Genomic DNA, 13,499 nt, shown 5'->3' on the forward strand with positions numbered 1-13,499 from the left:
AATGTAATGATAATTATGGAAGAAAAGATCTTCCATCACAAAGTATATGCTATGGACAGTTGTTTTTGTTTTTTTTTATAACTAAATATATTGTTTTGTTTTATTTCTCTTTGAATTGACATTTTAATAAAAACATTCCAAAAAAGAAAAAAAAGGCCTGTCCTGCACATTTAGGTGTTTAAAGTAGACAATTTATATAGAATTGCTATTTTAAAACACCAGCAATAAATATAAATGTTTGAAAAAATAAAAGAATTACCTTTCTTTTTCTTTTTTTCATTAATGCTTACAAGCAACTGATAAAGAAAGAGAGGCTTTGGGGCGTGGATCCACAATAGTGTACCTCTGCTTCTTACTTGCATGATTAAATTCATTTGAATAGACTTTCATAATTGCTGATGCATAATATTGATATGATGATGATGTGAAATGTGTAGATATACACAGATAAGTGGAGAAAATGAAATTTAAAAAAAAAGAAGAAAAAAACATAAAATCGATTTTTAAATCCAATGACTTTGTACATCTTGCTCTTATGAGGTATCCTAACTGAAACATTCTTATATAAAATAACAAAATCCTTGAACATTACTTTTTGTTGTTGTTGTTTATTTGTTTGTTTGAAAGTTATGTGTATCACTTTGTGTTGCCCAGCAACATTCCTTCTAAAAAGAAAAAAAATTGATTGGTTTGTTAGTTCTTTGTGAATGTTGCAAAAAATATGTATTCATTGGCTTTAAATTGTGTTTGAGTACATCACAGAAAAACTATCACACAAGCATACACACACACACAAACTCATATAGACACTTATATGAAAACAAGTACACCTATTATACAAACAAGCAAACACAGTGATAAACATTTCATAAGTTTTCTTCATTTCTCATCGACTCCTTTTTCCTACTATTAAAATTAGATTTTTTGAAATTGATCTTCAAATTTAAACTATTGTTAACTATGAAATTTTCTTGACATAAAAAAAAAAACAGTCTGTTTCTCATTTTTGTTGATTTTGCAATTGATTTATTTTCTATAATGTATATGAGTTGGAGGAATGTTTTCAGAATTGTGTTAATACTTACAGCATGTCTCTCTCTTTTTTTTTTTTTTTTGCTCGAGTTGAATGTTTTAACTCAAATCCTACAACAGAGACTTTGTACTGAGTTTACCGATGGTTGTCTTGCAGATGATTTTCACATCTCCAATGTTAATCTGTAATATAATGTTATAATTCTTTAAGTGCATAAACACAATAGAATATGTAAAAAAAAAAAAACTGCTTTATTTTTTGGTTGTTGGTCTGCAATCATTGTTACTTAATGACTTGGATTTCTTGTGAAAAGTGATTCTCCGAACATTTATATCTGTGGATGACCTATATAAACATGTGCATGCGATGAATATTCTCAAAATTAAAAATTCTGTTGGATAAAATTCTTTTTTTTTTTATTAATATTTAAAGAAAATATCTTTAAAAAAATAATAATGAAATAAAAATAATCCAAACTGGTTCAGTGGAGTATGTGTCCGTGTTACAGTTTTCCCTATCTTCTGATGTGCACATCAAACTTGCTATCAAACTTTAACACAATCTTTATACCTACACCATTCACTGAACGGTGAAATTAGCAGAAAGAAAACACATTTGTGTCTTCATAATCAGTTACTCTCCCCCATTTAAGTATACACACATGCATATATATATACATGTATATATATTTATGTATATATATATATATACACACACACACATACATGTATATATAATATATACACATACATACATGTATATATAATATATATATACATATACATACATGTATATATATACATACATTTTTATGTATATACATACTTGTGTATATATATATATACATATGTATGTATATATATATACATATATATTCATAGGTATATTCATGTGTATGTCTGTAAATTTATATGTGTGTGTATATCTATATCTGTGTGTGTGTATATATATTTGTGTACATATATATGTATGTGTATATAAATATGTATGTGTGTATATATAATATACTACACACATTTTGTGTGTGTATCTGTTGAAGATACATACACCATTGTTTTGGGTTTTTTTCCAATTAATTGAATTATTATTTTGATATAAAATTGGTTAATTTTGCATTCATTCATTCATAATCAGAAATACTATTTTCATAGTATACAACTTTTGTTGTTCGCTGGGGAAAATTATTATTTAAATTTGTTACTTTGTCTTGTTACTACTATTGTTGTTGTTTTTTCTCTGTTTTCCTTGTTAATTAGAGAGGAGAATCAGCAATAACATTTCCCAAATTCAGCTCCTGTTCAAACTATTTGCAATATTTGATAGCACTTGCTATTGTGCCACCAGATTCTTAAGTCTATCCTCTCCATCAATAATAAGCCTTTTGACTTAATATCTCTTCATTTTTCAGTTGAAACTGCTGGAAAAAAAATGCCTCCATTACATATTCTGTGCAAGCCTTGTTGTAGTACATGTAAATATCATTTGACTTCCATTGACTTTTTTTTCTTTCCTTTCAAATGTTAATTAATTTGTTATTATGAAATTAATGATTGCGAATTGAATGGAATATCAGGGTTTATTAATATTAAATATGGAATTTTTATTTCTGGGAAGGCATTGTTTTGTTATTTTGTGTGAAGATTTATATGTTATCTGTGTGTATGTATTCTCATGTACTCTTACATATATGTGTGTGCAGTAGGTATGCCATAGAACTTTTAAGCAAATGCTAGAATACTTAATACATGGAGTTAGTGTTTATATTATCTATTTATAATTTACTGCTTCATTACTCTGAGTTTCATGCCAAGTTTTAGAAAAGAATACTTTAGCACGCAGTCACCTAATGACTGCTCAATGAGAAATTCAGACTGATGGTGATGATGATAATGCAAAATGTTAAACGCTGAATTATATATAACAAAAAATACTATTTTTCAAGCTACATTAGATATTAACTTTTATAAGGTTTTCATGTGTATGGATGTGTGTTTAAAGTTGGCAGTAAGCCAGTTGGTGTGGTAAGATTACATAATGGCCAAGTGAGTTACACTTGTAAATATCAGCCAAATCAGTTTTACCAATTTTCATAATTTACTTTCTGGTTGAGCTAGACAAAGTATATAAATTGAATTGATGATACTTTGTCTTGCTGCATTTATATATATATATATATATAATATTAGGGAGTATATCCAAACTTATAGGGAAAAATTAGATCTAGGATTAAATAAAATTTCACAGTATAAATATAAATTAAATTAGAGATAAAACCACTATTAGGCAACTCAAACAGTGATAGACATAAACCAAAACATAAAAGACAAAAAATAAATATAATTAATATAATATATAATATATATATGAAATATAAAATTTAAAATTTAAAATTTATATTTTTATATTTTTAAATTTTTAAACTTAAAAATTTTTTTTTAATATAACTAACCAAAAAGTATAAAAAAGTTAAATATAATATAATAAGTAATATCACTGTTTGAGTTGCCTAATAGTGGTTTTATCTCTAATTTAATTTATATATATATATAATAAATGAAAAATGTTTCTGTTAATTATGTAATAAAAATATATATTTTAGTCTCTTTAGTATTACTTTTTAAGGGCAGCTCATTTATTAATAAAGTTAGCAACTTACTGGAGTTGTTATAACGCCTTTATGTTAACTGAAAGAATTAAATAAATGAAATTTTGCTTCACTGACTGCTAAATATGTGCGTTGTGTGGATCTTAACAGTAGTTTTTAATTGTAGCTACATTGAACTATTAAGTATATGTGTGTGAGTGTGTATATGTATATATACATATATATTGTATATGTAGTCTTTAAATTGTTGGCTGGATTAAACTCTCATAAGAAACATAGACACTGAAATAAAAACAAAAGGAAAAGAAAAAAATGCTCTTAGATTATACATCAAAATCAACAGGAGAATCTATAACCATATATATATATATTATCATGGGAAAATGGTGAGGATTTTTCAGATTCAACATTAATTACTGTTTCTAGCATAGGTATAAGGCCTGGTATTTGGGGGAAGAGAGTTAGCTAATACCATTGTCTCCAATACATAACTGACACTTTATTTCATTGACCCAAGAGGGTGATGAAAAATAATATTGACCTCAATGGAATTTGAACTCAGGACATAAAGATCAACTATTGCAAAGCATTTTCTCCTATGCGCTAATGATTTTGGCAGTTCATCTCCCTTATTCAAATGCTAATAATAGAGCCAATTTAACATATTGATATAGAACGATAATTGATATTCAGAAATATGTATGACATGCTTAAATTTTTCAGCTTATAATCAAGAAGTATATGACTTAATTTATCCAATAATTATTAGAATATTTAAATATTAAAAAAAAATCAAAAACAGTTATCAACAAAATTTATAATCAGATGAGGTCGTCAAAAATATATCTGTAGGAAAAAGGAAAAGTTAAACCTAAAAGTGTCTGTCTGTTAAATCTTCTTCTTTGTATTTGTCTTTTGTGTGATTCTTTCCTTTCTGTAAATATTCAGCTGCTTTAATTTAGTTTTATTTTGTTGTTTTATGTTTATTTACCATCCTAGCATTCATAAGCTGGGTGTGTAAATATTTATATTTGTTTCAGTCAGTGTTTTGTAGATGAATATCTAATCCTATTCCAGTACCTGGGTAGACTACTTGAGATGTTAGAGTAAATACCTCTCTTGACGACACAAGACATTGTCTGCAACAAGGCTTCAACCTGTGGCCTAGGAATAAGCATTTACTACACTTTTAACTCCAACTAACATTGATTTGTTCACAACCAACCCAGTCCTTTAGGATTCCAAATTATTTCTATATTGATGAGCTTTTCCAGTAGTTCACTGTGTTTTCTGTAGTTACATATCTGTTGCAGATACAATTCTTGATAACATTAAATTTTATGCTAGAAATTGGTGAGACAAGAATCAAAGTAAATTACTACAGGAGACTATTTTATACCTCAGACCCTTGATTAGCAGCCTTACCAAACTAATTGTTGTTTTAAATTCCCTTTCATACACAACAAAAATAAGCAATAATCACTTATTTAAATTCGTTGTAAGCAATGTAAGTAGTATTAGTTCAAAACTGCATTTTGCATATCTTACTTAATGTAGATATACTGTGAGGAAGCCACAATATTATATAGATGTGCTACAAAGTTGCACTATGCATCAGTAGCATCACCACTGCTAGATGCTTGGCATCTGCTAGTGACACACTTCTGTGCTTTTTAGTACTATACATCTATACAAAATGCTTTCTCAAGACAAATACCACAGTATTGTGGCTTCCTTATAGTATATCCACATTAAGTAAGATGTACAGAATGCTATTTATTTAAATGCCTTTCATTGCCAAATAAATCAGCTTTCACACTGATAATATTTGAAATGTTGGAATGAAACAAATGGTTTCTGACTTAGACACAAGGACAGCAATTTTGAAGAGAATAACTAGTTTGATTATTATCAACCCCAGTACTTGACTAGTACATTATTTTATCAACCCCAAAGAATGAAAGGTAAAATTGACCCCAGCAGGATTTGAACTCAGGAATGTAAAGAGCCGGAACAAATACTGCAAAGCATTTTACCCAATGCTCTAACAATTCTGCCAAGCTCACTGCCTTGAAAACAAATATTAAAGACAACAAACATCATACATTTAATTCCTGATTTAGACTAAGCTTTATTTCTCTCCTGTCATTAATAGCCTAATAATAATAAGTTATTTCTCAACTTATTAACCCTTTAAAAATTTCCACATTAGTATATGCCTGTTTTTCCCTGCAAGCATGGCTTAGAGGAATATGTTATTAAGACACTGTTTTAAAGTCAGATACCCAGGCTGTCACTAAGCTTTGTTTTTCAAGAAACGGAGCTCCTATTCAATAATTTCATATATCCAAAGCACCATCCAAACATGGTCAATGTCAGCCCCCTTGCCCTGACTGGCTCCTGTGCTGGTGGCATGTAAAAAGCACCATCCGAATGTGGTCGATGCCAGCACCACCTGACTGGCTCCTGTGCCAGTGGCATGTAAAATACACCATCCGAACATGGTCAATGCCAGCACCCTTGCCTCGACTGGCTCCTGTGCCTATGGCATGTAAAAAGCACCATCTGAATGTGGTCGATGCCAGCAATGCCTGACCAGCTCCTGTGCCAGTGGCACATAAAATGCACCATCCGAACATGGTCGATGCCAGCCCCCTTGCCTCGACTGGCTCCTGTGCCTGTGGCATGTAAATAGCACTCACTACACTCTTGGAGTGGTTGATGTTAGGAAGGGCATCCAGCTGTAAAAAAACATTGCCAGATCAGATTAGAGCCTGGTGCAGCCTCCTGGCTTGTCAAACCCCAGTCCAACCCATGCCAGCATAGAAAACAGATATTAAATGATGATGATGAGAGAGAGATAGATAAATATACACACATGTATATATATATATATATATATATATATATATATATATATATTGTTAAATAACAATGGGAATACTAGTATGTCTAGATGATGTGTAGCCAGATTAGCCATAAAAGTATTTTTGGTAGTCTTGATGCAGCATCTTATGCACTCTAGAATAAATATGTAAAATATGTAGCTGAGATGCACACTTACGCACATACATACATACATGCATCTAGAATCCAAGAACAGGAGATTGCTAAGAAATACATACTAAACAAGTGACACTGAAGCCTTTGGAGTTCCAAGATGCAACCGAAAATGTAGAATGTGTCATAATTCTGTGGAAGACGTCACACATGGGATTAGCAGCTGCCCAAAAATGTCATCAAAATACTACCTCCCTATGCAACATGATGTTGTCGCAAAAACAATATACAATGCTATCCAGAAAAAAGACTGTCCTGGAACAAATATAGAGAATCACCCTGTTATTGAATACAAAGACAGACATCAACACAAGGAATACAAGTGGAACATTCCCATCAAAATATCTGCCATATGTAAACCTAACTGGCTGGATTTTTGCTGTTTGGGACAGACTATGAAATGTATGTACCATCATAGAGGTCAGCTGTCCTGCTGATGAATAGCTCTTTGAAAATCAAAGAGAAAGAGGATAATTATGGACAATTGATTTGAGACTTCCAGATTATAAATTCACATTTATACCAATAATAATTTATACAATTGGTCTTGTGAGTAAATGCCTAAGTAATGATCCTGATAAGCTAAGGTTTTCAGAAAAAGAAGTCAATCAACTGATTCTCTCATTATAAATGCAATCTATAAGTGGAACAGTAAAAATATACGAGACTTTTCTCAAGTTTAGAATGTGACATTAAGTCATATACATTCCAACAATGGAGCTTCGTGTCTTTGTTAGAAACCAGCTCCTTTCTTAGAGGAAAAATTTAAATAATTATAAACAAAACATACATACATGCATGCACACTCACACACACACACAAATACCTGCATGCACACACACATACATATATAAATAAGCTTCAAAGAAAGATAAAGAGGGAAAAAACTAAGAGGTTAAGTCAGAACAAAAAGAATCCACAATAAATATTTCTTCCTTCAATTATTAGCTCCTAATGGAGTCATAGTGAAACCATCACGGCATACAGCACATTTTGATCATTTTAAACCTAGCAGAACCTAGTGTCCTCCACATCCAAACATAACCAATCTTTTTTGAGAAAGAATAGCAAAGTTGATGCTGACAGGATTTGGGCTCAGAGTGAAGGGAGGCCAAATGATTACCACAAGGCTTTCTACCCGATGCCCTAATGGCTTTGCCAATTTACTACCTAATAAGAAATTAACTTAATAACATTAAGGAAACTGTTTTAATTAAGTAAGCAGAGGAAACTATATTTAAAATGTTGATTCTATGAGCAAATTACTCAGGGATGTCTTCTGCTTGGAAAGCAATAGCTAAGTTAGTGTTAACATAATCAATGTAGTGAGCATTAAAAAAAAGATTATTGACAGCTCATAAGAAAATTTCTTAATTGCCATGACAATATTGTACATCTCAGCAAGTATGATGAATCCTGTTTATCACTGTTGAGGTCTAAGACTGAAACATGTCCAGAGTTGTCTCCTATTCTTGCTAGAATGATGACAATAATATTAGGTATTGGAACAATGTTGGCTTCATCACCATATAATCATTTTTAAATAGATTAGCAAGAGAGAAGATAGCACTCCATTGACCCCTGGAATATGGTTGTCCAATATGCAGTAGTGTATCCCATATGAACTGTAGGTGCATGAGAGGGGCAGTGAGATCGCAGGCAAGCTAACAATGAAGTCAGATTTCATATGTAGCAAATGAAAATAAAGGAGTAATTAGTTGTTAGAAAACCTTTTATCTTTTGCTTGTTTCAGTCACTAGGCTGCAGCCATGCTGGGGCACCACCTTCAAAGTTTGTAGTTGAACAAACCAACTCTAGTTTTGTCTTTTAAGTCTGGTACTTGTTTTCTTGGTCTCTTGTGCTGAACCACTAAGTTACAGGGAAATAAACAAACAAACATCAGTTGTCGAGCAGTAAAGATGGAAACAAGCACAAAGACACACACACATAGACGTATACACAAATACATATATGTGTATATATATATATATATATAAATTATTGGCTTCCACATAGGCACAGGAGTGGCTGTGTGGTAAGTAGCTTGCTTACCAACATGGTTCCGGGTTCATTCCCACTGCGTGGCACCTTGGGCAAGTGTCTTCTACTATAGCCTCGGGCTGACCAAAGTGGATTTGGTTGATGGAAACTGAAAGAAGCCCGTCATATATATGTATGTATATATATATATGTATGTGTGTGTGTGTGTTTGTCACCCCAACATCGCTTGACAACCAATGCTGGTGTGTTTACGTCCCTGTAACTTAACAGTTCAGCAAAAGAGACTGATAGAATAAGTATTAGGCTTACAAAGAATAAGTCCTGGGGTCGATTTGCTCGACTAAAGGCGGTGCTCCAGCATGGCCACAGTCAAATGACTGAAACAAGTAAAAGAGTATATATGAAGTGTAATGTTACATGTGTAGGAGTGACTGTGTGGTTAGTAGCTTGCTTACCAACCACATGGTTCCGGGTTCAGTCCCACTGCATGGCACCTTGGGCAAGTGTCTTCTACTATTGCCTCAGGCCAACCAAAGCCTTGTGAGTGGATTTGGTAGACGGAAACTGAAAGAAGCCCATCATATATGTATGTGTGTGTGTGTGTGTGTATATGTTTGTGTGTCTGTATTTGTTCCCCCCGCCCAACATTGCTTGACAACTGATGGTGATGTGTTTACGTATCCATAACTTAGTGGTTCAGCAAAAGCGACCGATAGAATAAGTACTAGGCTTACAAAGAATAAGCCCTGGGACCGATTTGCTCGACTAAAGGTGGTGCTCCAGCATGGCCACAGTCAAATGACTGAAACAAATAAAAGAGTAAAAGAGGGTGGTAAAACATGAGCACTGAAGTCAGAAAATATGCAAAGGCTGGAAAAAAAATGAAGAGAACATACTCAAGACAATATATAAATGAACTGAGAAAATAACTGGATGTAAGAGCAATCAGATACAAGACAGAATACTGTAGTCAGACATATGAGACGAATGGATGAAGAAAGTTTGGTAAAGAAATTCCAAGTAGAAGGAATTTGTAGAAGATGAAACCATGGAAAGAAATGGTGAAGGCTGATCTCAAGAGGTTGAACTTCACAAATGAGATAACATAGAACTGCAACAAGTCGTAGGACATAGAGCTAGAGAAGACATACCAAGACAATGCAACCTGGCTGGCTCCATTTCCAACAATATATTTATTTCTTTATTGCCCACAAGGGGCTAAACATAGAGGAGACAAACAAGAACAGATAAAGAGATTAAGTCAATTACAACGTAAAAAAAGACAAAATACCTATTTCTAAACACAGAGAGGACAGACAAACGGATTAAATCAATTATATCAACCGCAGTGCATAACTGGTACTTATTGGTGGAATTTGAACTCAGAACGTAAAGATAGACAAAATACCTATTTCTTTACTACCCACAAGGGGCTAAACATAGAGGGGACAAACAAGAACAGACAAAGAAATTAAGTCGATTACATCGATCCCAGTACGCAGTTGGTATTTATTTCATCAACCCCGAAAGGATGAAAGGCAAAGTTGACCTCGGTGGAATTTGAACTCAGAACGTAAAGACAGACAAAATACCTATTTCTTTACTACCCATAAGGGGCTAAACACAGAGAGGACAGACAAAGGGATTAAGTCGATTATATCAACCCCAGTGCATAACTGGTACTTAATTTATTGACCCCGAAAAGATGAAAGGCAAAGTCGACCTCGGTGGAATTTGAACTCAGAACGTAAAGACAGATGAAATGCCGCTAAGCATTTCGCCCAATGTGCTAACGTTTCTGCTAGCTCACGGCCTTTTTCCACAATATATTGCAAAATAGTTTCCTTTGCTCAGCAGTTTCTTACACTGCCCACAAACATTAGATCCTACCCCTAGTGATTTAGTCGTGCACTGCTCTTAATATTGCTCACTTCTTCCTTTACAATGCATCACAGAATACTGTGTTGCTTGCCTTGAGAAGATCTCTCATATAGACTCATGATGCATAAAAGCAATTGTAATTTTATTGTTGGTAGATGAGAAACATCTGCTACAGCCGCCACAGTGCCAGATTATGTGATTTCATCCTGCTAAGGGCTCATCACTGACAGATGTCCAGCAGTGATATAACAGCTGAATCTTCCATCAACAATGTATAGAATAACAGTGTCTATTCAAGCCAGTGGACTTAGTAAAACATAATTAATAACAACAGAAACAATATTAATACCAAATGGAAATCTTGATATCCACCTTAATGAGGAGGTTGTGTTAGATCACAGAATACTCCACTATTTAACTTGAGAGGAATTCTTATATGGATTTGTGGTACATAAAAGCACTTGTAATTATATTGTTGATAGTCAAAAACCATCTGCTACAACTGCCGGAACTGTCAGATCATGTGATTTAGCTATATACATATAACCATAGCAGGTAGAGTGGTTGATGTCTTTTCCAACCATGCCCCACATTTAGTAATTGATAGGATTACAATCAGGGGAATTAGGGGGCCAGAAATTGGGGCTGGTGAAGATTTTAGAAGTTCTCCAGCAACCACTTCTGACTCTTTCCAGAAGTATGGCAAAGAGCCAGATCTTGCTGCCATATGTGAGGCTTTCCTACAGCAACCCTCTCCATCCAGAGTTTGGCCACAGTCTTCAACAGCTTCACATAGCCACCTGAATTGAGCCTAAGACCCTGTTCAAAGACATGGGTCAGCATGACATCACCTTCACTGGAGATACACCCAAAGACCATCATAGTTTAATGATGATCATTATGACAAATGATAACCATGATTTTAAGTTTCATGCAAAGGTGATGCTTCTGTGCTCATCAGATAGGTATGTTATGGATCTGAGTCCAACACTGCTAAAAATGTCTGCTACAGAAGATCTGCACACAAAATTTTTGAGAAAGAAAAATGGTTATAAGAGAAAGAACAAATTGTCATGACTGAGAGGAGCAGTAACTCATGACCAAGACTTGAAGGGTTAATTCCCTAGCTAGGAGAAAGTTCATTGGGATCAAAGACTGAACTTCCAGGCCACACTGCACCTATGCTGTATTGCTTTGACTGTGGTGATGCTGGGGAACCACCTTAAAGGGTTTTAGTTGAACAAATAGATCCCAGGACTTATTCTTTGTAAACCTAGTTCTTATTCTATCAGTCTCTTTTGCTGGACCACTGGGTTACAGGGACGTAAACACACAAACATTGGTTGTCAAGAAATTGTGGTGGGACAGTGCACAAATGTAAAATATATACATATGTATATACATACATACATATATATATATATATATATATATATATATATATATATATATATATACATACATACATACATACATACATGTATACAATGGGCTTCTTTCAATTTCCATCTACCAAATCCACTCACAAGGCTTTGGTCGGTTTGAGGCTGTAGCTGAAGACACTTACCCAAGGTGCCATGCAGTGAGACTGAACCTGGAACTATGCACTTGGAAAGCAAGTTTCTTACCACACAGTCACACCTGTGTCTATATTTACTCACACACACACACACACACACATATATATATAAGTTTATATAAATAAGGATAAGATCGTTATTTAAATATCAATCTTATCAAGTGCCCAGCATGGGAATAAAAACCTTCAAAGGTAATAATTATTATTAAAATTATAATTTAGGGTATCGAACGGATACCACCACGCTGGAAATAGCAGCAAAAACTTGACTCTAAAACCACATTAAATGTTCATACAGCACCAGGAGAGAAGACAAAAAGACAAAATAAACTAGCAAAAATTTACTGGATAATTCCAGATCCCGGATTTCTGACTCTGCATAAGAAATGCTTTGCCTCATCAGTGGAATATACACAGATAGCGCATAAATACAAATATATATATATATAACATATGAATACTTACATACATACTTTTTGTCTTCTCTCCTGGTTCTGGATGAACATTTAATGTGGTTTTAGAGTCAAGTTTTGGATGCTAATTGCAGTGTGGTGGTATCTCTTAGATACCCTAAATTATAATTAATATATATATATATATATATATTATATATATATATATATATATATATATATATATTGTTCACAGATGTGATCCAGAGATTCTCTTTATAGAAGACACTTAGTAATGCTCAAAAGATTCAAACTTAGACTCTGATGTCTTTAAAAAGGATCCTTCCACAAGGTAAAGGAAGCCTATAAGAGGGATCATGTTGAGTGAGTATAGAGACAATTATGCAGATAAACAAATTAAATACATCAAATAAATTAAATATATTAAATACATCAAATGCAATATATGTATACATGCAAAACAAGAGAAAGAAAAAGGTGGAGACTTTCAGATGATAAATTTTTAAATATAAATATATAGGTGCAGGAGTGGCTGTTTGGTATGTAGCTTGCTTACCAACCACATGGTTCTGGGTTCAGTCCCACTGCGTGGTACCTTGGGCAAGTGTCTTTTACTATAGCCGCGAGCCAATCAAAGCCTTGTGAGTGGATTTGGTTGACAGAAACAGAAAGAAGCTCATCGTATATATGTGTATGCATATATATATATATGTGTGTGTCCGCGTTTGTCCTCCCAACATCGCTTGACAACTGATGCTGGTACGTTTACGTCCCCATAACTTAGCGGTTTGGCAAAAGAGACAGATAGAATATGTACTTGGCTTACAAAGAATAAATCCTGGGGTTGATTTGCTCGACTAAAGGCAGTGCTCCAGCATGGTTGCAGTCAAATGACTGAAACAAGTAAAAGAGATATTTATATTAATA

This window comes from Octopus sinensis, linkage group LG3 (genome assembly GCF_006345805.1).
Source record: "Octopus sinensis linkage group LG3, ASM634580v1, whole genome shotgun sequence".
Taxonomy (NCBI): domain Eukaryota; kingdom Metazoa; phylum Mollusca; class Cephalopoda; order Octopoda; family Octopodidae; genus Octopus; species Octopus sinensis.